Below are 15,015 nucleotides of genomic sequence, written 5' to 3'. Positions count from 1 at the left end.
AAACCCACATCCGGCGACAATTCCGGTAACAATTCCGGCAACTATTCTGACGACAATTCCGGCAACTCATCTCTAGTGTCATCTCCTCCAAAAAACAACAAGATCTAAAACCACAGTACACAGTTTTATCTTCATCTCCGGTTTTGTTATCACTGTTTAAAAATTCCTTTTTGCACTCATCAGAAAAAGCACTGAATTTGTTATCTCCATTGCCGAAACTACCGAAACCACCTCCATTTATGAAATGGTACCATTATTTTTGTTTTTATTTAGTATTACTAAAAAAAAAAGGAGAAGAAGCAGGAAAGCGAAGAAGAAAGAGAGAAGGTAGCCTTAAAATCTGTGTCAAGCTCTTTTTTTACCACAGTATACTGTACCCACGATTCCCTCCTCAAAAATCCACCCAATATCTTACAAAAATTATCTCTTAGTCACTTTATATTCTTTCCAACCAATTCTCTCACCATACTATCTCAAATTGGCCCCACGATTTCAATACCACCACCTCCCATGTGCTATGCTTTTATTTTCAATATTCATAATTAAAACGTAGCATAACTTTTAAATTAAAAAAAATTCAGTCCAAGTTCTTCACTCATTATATTATCTTGGCTCATTAATTGGACTATTAAGTTGAATTTTATATCAATTATATTTTTAGAACCTTGAGGACAAGGTTCAAGTGGACCCGGCGGCAATGATAGGGAGTTAAATAGAATAATTTATTATTAGTTTAATTAGTATTTTGATGTATTAGATGATATAATGTTTTCTAGAATATTCTAATAGCTTTTGGGCTTTTAATAGCTTTTGGACTTTTAGTTATTTATCCATTAGGAGCATTATATATGTAGTGTCTTTGACACATTTTAGAGTATGAATGAAATCAAAAAGTCTTTATTTTTTATTTTATTTAGTCACTTTTATTGTTCTTCCCCTTTCCTAGTTTAAACCCTAGTTTAGAACCTTGATAGGAAGTAGCTTTCTATCAAATTCATTCTTAAATTAAAAAATTCATTCTATGAAATGTGGGAATAGGCCAGGCCGGTCTACAAGAGCCTTAGTCTAGCCTATTTAAGGTCATGATAGGCCAGACTTATTTAATAAAGAGGTCAGACTTAGGCTTTTCTAAAAGCATATTTTATTAAATAGGACAGATTTAGGCTATTAAAAAAGCTTATGAAGCCTTATAGTCTGACCTATATTTTCATATATATTAAAGATATGCTATATAGGTTGGACCATGTATACATAATTACACACACACACACACACATATATATATATATATATATATATATATATATATATATATAATTAGAAAAAAAACTAAAGAGATTAGCCTGTGTATGCATATATATATTAGAATAAAGGTTAAACAGATCGTCTTATATATTCATATATAGGCTGATCTATAAGGCTTCTTAATTATTATGGATTAATTAAAAACTTTAATGAGATACACACTTCTAAATAGGTTATCAGGCCAGGCTAGACTTTTAAAAAGGTCAGACCAGGCCAAAAAACTGAGTCTATGATAAGCCAAAGGTCAGATTTAGACCTTTTAAGTTTATCGTAGGCCAGACTCAGGCCTTCTAAAGCCTAACCTAGCCTATTTCCACGCCTAATTCTATCCATCAATTAACATCATTTTAATGGATAGATATCCATCTATCCAAAAAATTAATTTAAATATCTTCAAATATTTTTGCATAGTTTTTTTTCTTATTACTAAAAAAAATCGTTTTTTTTTATTTTTGAAAAAAATCGATTTTTGATTTCTAAAAGAACTTGATTCTTAGAAAAAAACTCGTTTTTCAATTTATTTTTTTTGGAAAAACTCGATTTTTTGTATTTCCAAAAAAACTCTATTTTTTCATATTTCTGGAAAATTCGAATTTTTGTATATCTGAAAAAACTCAATTTTTTCGTTTTTCAGAAAAACTCGATTTTTGTATTTTTGAAAAACAATTTTTCGTATTTCTGAAAATCTCGATTTTTAGTATTTCTAAAAATAATTTTATAGATTTAAAGTATAAGAAAAAATAATTAATTAGATCATCAAAATGTGTTGGATATCGATGAATTTAATCCAATCCATTAACTTATTTTTTATGTGATGAATAAATTGGATAGATTTTTTGATGAATAGATTTGATGAATTTTGTCTTAATCGATTCAATTGTCACTCCTAATTAAAACACCTTTAATATCTAAGTTGGAATTTATTTTTTTTTACTTTCAAACCTATCATTTTATAATTAGTAATAATATCCTTACAGTTTTGAATTTTTTTTATAAAAGAAAAGGAAAACTAGAATGTCACTTTAAAATTTTAGGGTTAAATATACAAAGTCCACCTGTAAAAAAAATGAATTCTTATAATGTTAAAATTAAATTATCTATTTGTTTTTCAATTATTTAAATAAAGAAACAGATTAATATGCATTCATCTAAAAAAATTGTTGAAGCCAAGATTTCGGTAAAAACAATTGAATTCCCCCTTATAATGTTAAGATTAAATTATTTATTTGTTTTTCAATTATCTTATCTACTTAATATAAATGTAAAGTTGTCATGATGACAACTTTTGACCAAACTCTAACCCTAAATCCCATGTGGCATGATATTATAAACCTTATCCAATGTGGCATCATATTAGAAACCTAATAAAATTTTAAATTTTTATCACTTTTTATTCTTCACGCCAAATCATTATATCTATCCAATTTAATACCCTAATTTTATTATAATAAATAAATAATTTTAAATCAAATGATTGGAAAAATCCTAAAATAATGACTAAAACTTTTTAAAGCTTAAATTTCTGAACTAAAAATTATAGCATTATAGAATATATAAAAATTATTTTATGGTCTTAACTTATTATAGAATATAGTATAATCAATTACCACTTTTATATTAATAATAATAATAATAATAATAATAATAATAATAATAATAAATTACCACTATAAAATCATTTATTAAAAAAAATCTTCCTAATATCAAAAATCTAGATATCTATCCTATATTTCAAGCTTTATAAAATATATATATATAATTAAAAATATGAAAATATAAATATATAATTTAGTTATGCGAAATATTAGTATTAAAATTATTAAAAATAAAATTACTATTAGTATTAATATATATATATATATATATATATATATATATATATATATATATATACACATATTTATTAAAAAAAATCTTCCAAATATCAAAAATCTAGATATCTATCCTATATTTCAAGCTTTATAAAATATATATTAAAAAAAATCTTCCAAATATCAAAAATCTAGATATCTATCCTATATTTCAGGCTTTATAAAATATATATAAGATTAAAAAATATAAAAATATAATTTAGGTATGCGAAATATTAAAATATTAGTATTAAAGTATATATATATATATATATATATATATATATATATATATATATATATATATATATATATATATATATATATATATATATATATATATATATATATATATATATATATATATATATATATATATATATATGAGGAGGGATCAAATTACACCGAAGAGTTACACCACGAGTTACACTCGTTCAATAACTACATCTCAAATTAATATTTTTTAAATTCAACCGTTGGATTGAAACATAATATCATATAGATCATACCTATAAAGTTTGAGCTTAATCTATAATGATTTACTATATCATCAAGATATCCAAAGATTAATGTCAAAATGAGCTTTCATATAACGTTAATTTTGATGTAATTCAATGACATAGTAAATCATTATAGATTAAGCTCAAACTTTATAGGTATGATCTATATGATATAATGTTTCAATCCAACGGTTGAATTTAAAAAATATTAATTCGAGATGTAGTTATTAAACGAGTGTAACTCGTGGTGTAACTCTTCGGGTGTAATTTGATCCCTCCTATATATATATATATATATATATATATATATATATATATATATATATATATATATATATATATATATATATATATATATATATATATATATATATATATATATATATATATATATATGAGGAGGGATCAAATTACACTATTTTATTACACTAAGTATTACACTCATTTACAACCTTTGATTTATTTAAAATCTATTGGCTATTAAAAAGTCAAGCTTAGTAAAATATTTCCTTTTTAAAATGACCATTCATTCCATATCTATCTATCTATTAAATGCCATATATCTTAACACAATATTATTTTTCTTTCACTTCAAATTCATAGATATTTACATGTACGGTTAAATAAAAAAATAAATACCACATGAGTTTAATCTCAAAAAGATAAATTTAATTATTATTTTTAATTAGCTTAAGTAACACTACTAATTAGAAATTGTTCAGTGAACAATACTATTTGTATTTACTATAAAACTGATGTTATATGAAAAAAAATTCTCATTGTTTTCTTCAATTTTTTTAATTTACATTTTATTCTTTTCACTTAAAAATAAATTAATGGATAAAATTAATATATTTTTAATGTTCATTTTGTAAATATTATATTTTATTTGAATAAATATTATAGAGTCATAATAATACTAGTATGATATTATAATTATAATGCTTCAAAAATCTTAGTAATGAATAGTTTCTTCTAATTTTAAAATGAATTTCATTTTACTTTATATTTTGATTTGCAATTAGATTATTTTGTACTTATTATTTATAATTTTATTTTTTAAAAAAGTTTTATGTGCATTTTGAATGTTATTTTCTATTTTATTTAAAAGAAACTTAGTTTTCATATATTATAAATTTGATAGTAAAGTCCTATTAGTAAATATAAATATAGTATTGTCCACGGATCAATTTCTTAGTAGTGTTATTTAAGTTAATTAAAAATAATAGTTAAATTTATTTTTGGTATTTATTTTTTTAAGAATAGAGTCATGTGGTATTTATTTTTTTATTTGACCGTATATGTAAATATATATGAACTGGATTATTCATATGAAAGAAAAATAATATTGTGTTAAGATATATGGCATTTAATAGATAAATAGATATGGAATGAATGGTCATTTTAAAAAGGAAATATTTTATTAAGCTTGACTTTTTAATAGCCATTAGATTTTAAATAAATCAAAGGTTGTAAATGAGTGTAATACTTGGTGTAATAAAATGGTGTAATTTGATCTCTCCTCTATATATATATATATATATATATATATATATATATATATATATATATATATAGATATATATATATATATATATATATATATATATATATATATATATATATATATATATATAGGAGGGATCAAATTACACCCGAAGAGTTACACCACGAGTTACACTCGTTCAATAACTACATCTCGAATTAATATTTTTTAAATTCAACCGTTGGATTGAAACATAATATCATATAGATCTTACCTATAAAGTTTGAGCTTAATCTATAATGATTTACTATGTCATTGAATCACATCAAAATTAACGTTATATGAAAGCTCATTTTGACGTTAATCTTTGGATATCTTGATGATATAGTAAATCATTATAGATTAAGCTCAAACTTTATAGGTATGATCTATATGATATTATGTTTCAATCCAACGGTTGAATTTAAAAAATATTAATTCGAGATGTAGTTATTGAACGAGTGTAACTCGTGGTGTAACTCTTCGGGTGTAATTTGATCCCTCCTCATATATATATATATATATATATATATATATATATATATATATATATATATATATATATATATATATATATATATATATATATATATATATATATATATATATATATATATATATATATATATATATATATATATATATATATATATATATATATATATATATATATATATATATATGGGTATGGGTGTGTGAGAGAGAGATTTTAGAAAAACATATTTTAGACCTTATAAATTTAATTTCCGAACAATTGTTTCAATTATTATAGTTTAAAATCTTTTATCCGTTTTTAACAACAATTATGACTCTTAATATCAATTATGACTCTTAATAACAATTTTCTATTATTATATTAAATTTTAATTTTAATTAGCTCATTTATTGTGTAATGTCATACATGAATTTATTTAAGGGAAAAAAGAAAATGCCATAATATTGTTTTATTATTCTAAAACTGATAAATCTTTCTCCCTTTCTTCCTTAGATAGATAAACTATTCTCACTTTCTCTCTTACTGTAATACATATGTTTATGTTAAAGATATTTTTTTATTTTTTTATTTATTTTTATTTATTTTGGGGTTTAATTTCTTCCCTCTTTCTTTTATAGTATAATTTTAATTATTATTTTAATCATATTTTATACTCATATTTATTTTGATATATGTTGTTTATTGTTGTAGTAATAAAGATGCACATAAATTTAACGGTAAATTTTATCTGTTTCTACTTAATATAAATGTAAAGTTGTCATGATGACAACTTTTGACCAAACTCTAACCCTAAATCCCATGTGGCATGATATTATAAACCTTATCCAATGTGGCATCATATTAGAAACCTAATAAAATTTTAAATTTTTATCACTTTTTATTCTTCACGCCAAATCATTATATCTATCCAATTTAATACCCTAATTTTATTATAATAAATAAATAATTTTAAATCAAATGATTGGAAAAATCCTAAAATAATGACTAAAACTTTTTAAAGCTTAAATTTCTGAACTAAAAATTATAGCATTATAGAATATATAAAAATTATTTTATGGTCTTAACTTTATTATAGAATATAGTATAATCAATTACCACTTTTATATTAATAATAATAATAATAATAATAATAATAATAATAATAATAATAATAATAATAATAAATTACCACTATAAAATCATTTATTAAAAAAAATCTTCCTAATATCAAAAATCTAGATATCTATCCTATATTTCAAGCTTTATAAAATATATATATATATATATATATAATTAAAAATATGAAAATATAAATATATAATTTAGTTATGCGAAATATTAGTATTAAAATTATTAAAAATAAAATTATTATTAGTATTAATATATATATATATATATATATATATATATATATATATATATATATATATATATATACACATATTTATTAAAAAAAATCTTCCAAATATCAAAAATCTAGATATCTATCCTATATTTCAAGCTTTATAAAATATATATTAAAAAAAATCTTCCAAATATCAAAAATCTAGATATCTATCCTATATTTCAGGCTTTATAAAATATATATAAGATTAAAAAATATAAAAATATAATTTAGGTATGCGAAATATTAAAATATTAGTATTAAAGTATATATATATATATATATATATATATATATATATATATATATATATATATATATATATATATATATATATATATATATATATATATATATATATATATGAGGAGGGATCAAATTACACCGAAGAGTTACACCACGAGTTACACTCGTTCAATAACTACATCTCAAATTAATATTTTTTAAATTCAACCGTTGGATTGAAACATAATATCATATAGATCATACCTATAAAGTTTGAGCTTAATCTATAATGATTTACTATATCATCAAGATATCCAAAGATTAACGTCAAAATGAGCTTTCATATAACGTTAATTTTGATGTATTTCAATGACATAGTAAATCATTATAGATTAAGCTCAAACTTTATAGGTATGATCTATATGATATAATGTTTCAATCCAACGGTTGAATTTAAAAAATATTAATTCGAGATGTAGTTATTAAACGAGTGTAACTCGTGGTGTAACTCTTCGGGTGTAATTTGATCCCTCCTCTATATATATATATATATATATATATATATATATATATATATATATATATATATATATATATATATATATATATATATATATATATATATATATATATATATATATATATGAGGAGGGATCAAATTACACCATTTTATTACACTAAGTATTACACTCATTTACAACCTTTGATTTATTTAAAATCTAATGGCTATTAAAAAGTCAAGCTTAGTAAAATATTTCCTTTTTAAAATGACCATTCATTCCATATCTATCTATCTATTAAATGCCATATATCTTAACACAATATTATTTTTCTTTCACTTCAAATTCATAGATATTTACATGTACGGTTAAATAAAAAAATAAATACCACATGAGTTTAATCTCAAAAAGATAAATTTAATTATTATTTTTAATTAGCTTAAGTAACACTACTAATTAGAAATTGTTCAGTGAACAATACTATTTGTATTTACTATAAAACTGATGTTATATGAAAAAAAATTCTCATTGTTTTCTTCAATTTTTTTAATTTACATTTTATTCTTTTCACTTAAAAATAAATTAATGGATAAAATTAATATATTTTTAATGTTCATTTTGTAAATATTATATTTTATTTGAATAAATATTATAGAGTCATAATAATACTAGTATGATATTATAATTATAATGCTTCAAAAATCTTAGTAATGAATAGTTTCTTCTAATTTTAAAATGAATTTCATTTTACTTTATATTTTGATTTGCAATTAGATTATTTTGTACTTATTATTTATAATTTTATTTTTTAAAAAAGTTTTATGTGCATTTTGAATGTTATTTTCTATTTTATTTAAAAGAAACTTAGTTTTCATATATTATAAATTTGATAGTAAAGTCCTATTAGTAAATATAAATATAGTATTGTCCACGGATCAATTTCTTAGTAGTGTTATTTAAGTTAATTAAAAATAATAGTTAAATTTATTTTTAGTATTTATTTTTTTAAGAATAGAGTCATGTGGTATTTATTTATTTATTTGACCGTATATGTAAATATATATGAACTGGATTATTCATATGAAAGAAAAATAATATTGTGTTAAGATATATGGCATTTAATAGATAAATAGATATGGAATGAATGGTCATTTTAAAAAGGAAATATTTTATTAAGCTTGACTTTTTAATAGCCATTAGATTTTAAATAAATCAAAGGTTGTAAATGAGTGTAATACTTGGTGTAATAAAATGGTGTAATTTGATCTCTCCTCTATATATATATATATATATATATATATATATATATATATATATATATATATATATATATATATATATATATATATATATATATATATATATATATATATACACTCGTTCAAATATATATATATATATAATTACACCCGAAGAGTTACACCACGAGTTACACTCGTTCAATAACTACATCTCGAATTAATATTTTTTAAATTCAACCGTTGGATTGAAACATAATATCATATAGATCTTACCTATAAAGTTTGAGCTTAATCTATAATGATTTACTATGTCATTGAATCACATCAAAATTAACGTTATATGAAAGCTCATTTTGACGTTAATCTTTGGATATCTTGATGATATAGTAAATCATTATAGATTAAGCTCAAACTTTATAGGTATGATCTATATGATATTATGTTTCAATCCAACGGTTGAATTTAAAAAATATTAATTCGAGATGTAGTTATTGAACGAGTGTAACTTGTGGTGTAACTCTTCGGGTGTAATTTGATCCCTCCTCATATATATATATATATATATATATATATATATATATATATATATATATATATATATATATATAGGGGACGACTCAAGTGAGAACACTTGGTTATTATGAGAAATGAGAACAATGAATCACGACCATTAGATTTGATTTTAATGGACTGGATTGGTTTCTCTTTCCATGATCCTTAATATTTATTTTACATGATCATGGAAAGAGAAACCAATCCAGTCCATTAAAATCAAATCTAATGGTCGTGATTCATTGTTCTCATTTCTCATAATAACCAAGTGTTCTCACTTGAGTCGTCCCCTATATATATATATATATATATATATATATATATATATATATATATATATATATATATATATATATATATATGGGTATGGGTGTGTGAGAGAGAGATTTTAGAAAAACATATTTTAGACCTTATAAATTTAATTTCCGAACAATTGTTTCAATTATTATAGTTTAAAATCTTTTATCCGTTTTTAACAACAATTATGACTCTTAATATCAATTATGACTCTTAATAACAATTTTCTATTATTATATTAAATTTTAATTTTAATTAGCTCATTTATTGTGTAATGTCATACATGAATTTATTTAAGGGAAAAAAGAAAATGCCATAATATTGTTTTATTATTCTAAAACTGATAAATCTTTCTCCCTTTCTTCCTTAGATAGATAAACTATTCTCACTTTCTCTCTTACTGTAATACATATGTTTATGTTAAAGATATTTTTTTATTTTTTTATTTATTTTTATTTATTTTGGGGTTTAATTTCTTCCCTCTTTCTTTTATAGTATAATTTTAATTATTATTTTAATCATATTTTATACTCATATTTATTTTGATATATGTTGTTTATTGTTGTAGTAATAAAGATGCACATAAATTTAACGGTAAATTTTATCTGTTTCTACGAATAAAACTTTAGAATAAATTTAAAAAATAGAATATTTTACTTAATTGATGTTACTTAATAATTAATTGCATTTTTTCTTATTTATTGATTATGTATCACTTTTTCGTAAAATATAATTCTACAACACTATTATTTTATAAATTTAAATATTAAAATTTTTAATTTGATTATTCAGCTTTGAAATTGTTTAAAGATGAAAAAAATATGAAATTGTTACATTATTATTTTTCGTAATAATTTATTAGATTATTACTACAAGATTTTGATAAAATAAATAAATATATTGTGGAACTCATATTCTTAATTCTGAAGCTACATTTTTTAATATTCTATAACTCATATTTTTTCATGATTATGATCACTTATCATTTTTTATTGCATTAATATAAATTTTAATTAATAATTTTATTAGTCATTATTTGTTATTATGATGTCAGTTATCATTTTGTATATAAATATGTGATATTGAAGTATCAATGTGTTCTAAATACAAATCGTTGGTCTCTTCAATTTTATATGATAAAAATTTTAGTATCTTTTAACTTATACTCTTCAATATTAGTTTTTGTGACAGAATAGAGACTCAAATTATTATATTATAAACATTTCAATTCTCTTTTATATTAATACAACTTTTATTTCTCTATTATTGTAACTTTTTATCTAATTATCTTTTATTTGATGATTTGAATCAGGAGAACATCATAACTTTGTGTTGCATCATTGTTGCATGCTTGGGAGTTCTATAAAATGATTATTCATGTAGGTGCATAAGTAAATGTCTTTAACTCTAATATATACATCTAATGTATACATGGATAAAAATACTATTGTATTGATATAGTTTTTGTTAGTTTGTTATTTTATGGGTGCAATGTTTCAGTTCGACATAGATGTACTTATTGTAGAATAAGTATAATGATTTTTCAAATTTTTGTGATATTATCATAATATAAAGTGTTTATTGAACAAACAAGTATTATGTTTGGACATAATATTTAGTGTAGAGTATAATATCAACTAAAATTTCATAATCATCTATTACCTAGAGAAATGTTAAATATAAAAAATGTATAATTTATTCTTCAAATATTTCTTTGGTGATGTTTTACATAAGCGGTGTAATTAATATTTGTGTATAAATTTTTCGGTATGTATTGGTTCACGGTCTTATACACATTACAATTTAATAGTAGTACATATCAAATGTCTTGAAGTGTAATTGATCATTTTAATAATAAAATTAAATAGAAATAGAAATCTACATCTACATATACATGTAAAAGAATCTACATATATACAATACTATGATGAATTACAAGGGACAATTAAACTTAAGTAACAACTCTAAAATATATTTTATTTTTTTAATTAACTATTTTTTATATTTTTAATTATGCTTCTGACAAAAGAATCTCTTTCAAATTTTAACGACATCAATTTCCTTTTATTCTTTCATTTGCACCACTATCAATAAAAGTAAGGATACTCACTCAAACATGTTAAAGTATATCTACCACAATTGATTTTTTTCTCATGAACAACTATATGTTGCCATATCAAGGATTACTTCAAGGAAATGGTTAAAGATGTTACGGACCAATTATGAATGTAAAGATATAGATACAACATCGGATGTAGTCTACAAAGAAGTACTTAATAATATTCTTTTGTTAATCAATATTTATTTCTTTAAATTTATACAATTTTAGATTATCATAGTATTTTTTTTAATTTATTGTCTTTCATATCAAAAAAATTAATAGTACATTTACAAATATAATTAAAATGAGCTACAACATAATTTTATATGCTTTCACATTAAAATATTAATAATATAATTGCAAACATAATCTAAATGACTTATAAAATATATTTGTATGTAAATAAAAAATTAAACATTAATTGTTATAAAAAATGTAATTTTATTTCTAATCTATCCGTGCGAAGCACGGGTCGGCGATCAAGTATATATAAATGGAAGGTTGTCATGATGGTAACCCTAGCCACGTGTCATCATGATAGCTATTCCCTAGTCACGTGTCACCATGATAGCTATTCTTAACAAAAAAACCTAATGTTATTTACTAAATTGACCCTATATTAAAAATAAATAATAATAATAATAACATAATAAATTGTCCCTTATTAAAAATAAATATTAATAACAATAACAAAACTCATTTTATAATTACTTTAATTATAACTAATATACTACAATTATAATAATATAAAAGTAAAAAACAAAAAAATATATATTAATAATTACTACTCAACAAAAATTTAAAGAAACCAAGTAAGAATAAAACTATTTAAAACTTTATTCCTATTTTTATATAAATTGTTACTTAGTGACTACATCATATATTTAATTTTATATAACTCAAAATTAAATGATGAAATATAATTTTAAAAAAATTCATTTATATAAATTAGAATAATAATTTTTAAAATTTAAATTAACAAATTTATTTTTAATTTTAAAACTGTTTTTGAAAAATAATTTATCAAATGACTTTTTTTAATATTTCTCTAATTTTAATAATAATAATATATTTTGGTGTAAATTTTTATAAAAATTGAATTTGTCTCAATTTTATTCTGGGGCTAAATCATATATTTAATTTTATATAATTCAAATTTTAATCTTGGCATTTAATGAAATATATATTTTTATTTATATAAGTTAGTACGATAATTTTTAAAGTTCAAATTACTAATTTTTTAAAACTTTTAAACTGTTTTTGAAAATTAGTTTATCAAATAATTTTTTTATATATCATAAGAAATATTACAAAATATTAATAAATATCTTTTAATATTATTACTATTATTTCTATATATATATATATATATATATATATATATATATATATATATATATATATATATATATATATATATATATATATATATATATATATATATATATATCTTTTTTATTTCATAACCACCTACAACTTTTTAATTTTTAGTTTTTTTTCATCTCTTTAACTATTCATTAAAGGTGCCGTAAGTTACTATTTTAATGCAATATTTTATTTCTATTTTTTTCGATTACTATTTTTTATTAATGGGTAAAATATCCAACGTGATATTTCTTCTTCCAACTTCTATAATTTCACATTTGGTGCATTCTTCTCCTTCTACAGCGGTTACAAAATAGTTTATCTTCCATATGCAAAAAAACTGTTCCTACAACCGTTACATACACATATCCCATAAATAACTGTAAATCTAATAACTTCATTTGCAGAGCTAGATAAACTTTTTTCTTCTCACTCCCACCTATATATTTGGATTCAAATCTGTCTGCTTATCAACTTCATCCGATCTCTTCAACTTCGACAAGAGAAAAAAAGTGAAAATAGGGTTTCCAAATCACTTTGCTAGGGTTTCCATCAAAACTCATATTCTCACCATCATCTTTCTTTTATTCTTCCTCTTTCTTTTTCATGCTCTTTTCTTAACAAGTTTGTGTTATGGTGCTGGAAACTAATTTACCTGAATTTTGTTAGGAATTTTGTTAGGGGTTGATCCCAAGTCTATATTATGTGAGTTTTTTAAATTGGGTTATTGTGTTAAGGGCTTCAAATGCAAATTTGTACCTGATTTAAATGCTCGAAGAAAGTAGAATATAAAAATTATACAGTGATAAGTGTGATGATAATATATGGTTCATTGATGTTGTTTGTTTGTTATCGTTTTGGTTTTGATGAATTTTCATTTTCATTTTTTTCTGGCTGGCTAGGAAGGACAGGAATGACAGCCTCATTGGAGATAGTGGAGGAGTCGAACCAAAATGAGAATAATCAGAACAATTGGGATTTGCAAGCATGTTGTGCAATTGATTTGTCCTATTATTTTCAATATAGTAAAGTTGATTTTCGTTTTATTTTCAATATAGTAAAGTTGATTTTACTTTTATTTTCAATATAGTAAAGTGGATTATTGTTTCAAGGCAAAATCGTCAAATTTGCCTTTTATTATTCTAATTAATTGGTATTCGAAATTTGATAATAATGCTAATAAATAAAATATTTATTTAATAAAAGTTAATATGATCTAATTAATAAAATAAAATTAAAAATAGTGCTAATAAATAAAATATTTATTTAATCAATACTATATGATCTAATTAATAAAATAAAATCAATAATTGCATATTCAACCCTTTGTGTATTATAAAGATTTATTACATGTAAATGTTTTATATATAGAATAACGTGATTTACTATAACGTAATTTCATAATTGTGCTTTTGAAATTTTAATAGCTACATATTTTTTACTACTGTAGTGAAAATTATTTTTTTCTCAAATTTGATATTTTTAGAATATTAACTATAAATATGCAATTGTTGTTGACATAAATACATTTATTTTAAATCTAATTTTTTTTATTTCTACGATATTACGATTATTACAATTATATTCATTTGTACAAAAATTAATATAAATTATAAATTAAATGTTAAACTTATTATAGTTCAAGTAGTAATATTTTTATACTCTTAATGTTTTAATATATAAATGCAACCATAA

The sequence above is a fragment of the Vicia villosa genome, unplaced genomic scaffold (genome assembly GCF_029867415.1).
Source record: "Vicia villosa cultivar HV-30 ecotype Madison, WI unplaced genomic scaffold, Vvil1.0 ctg.003769F_1_1, whole genome shotgun sequence".
In the NCBI taxonomy this organism is placed as follows: Eukaryota; Viridiplantae; Streptophyta; class Magnoliopsida; order Fabales; family Fabaceae; genus Vicia; species Vicia villosa.
This window is presented reverse-complemented; position numbering follows the sequence as displayed.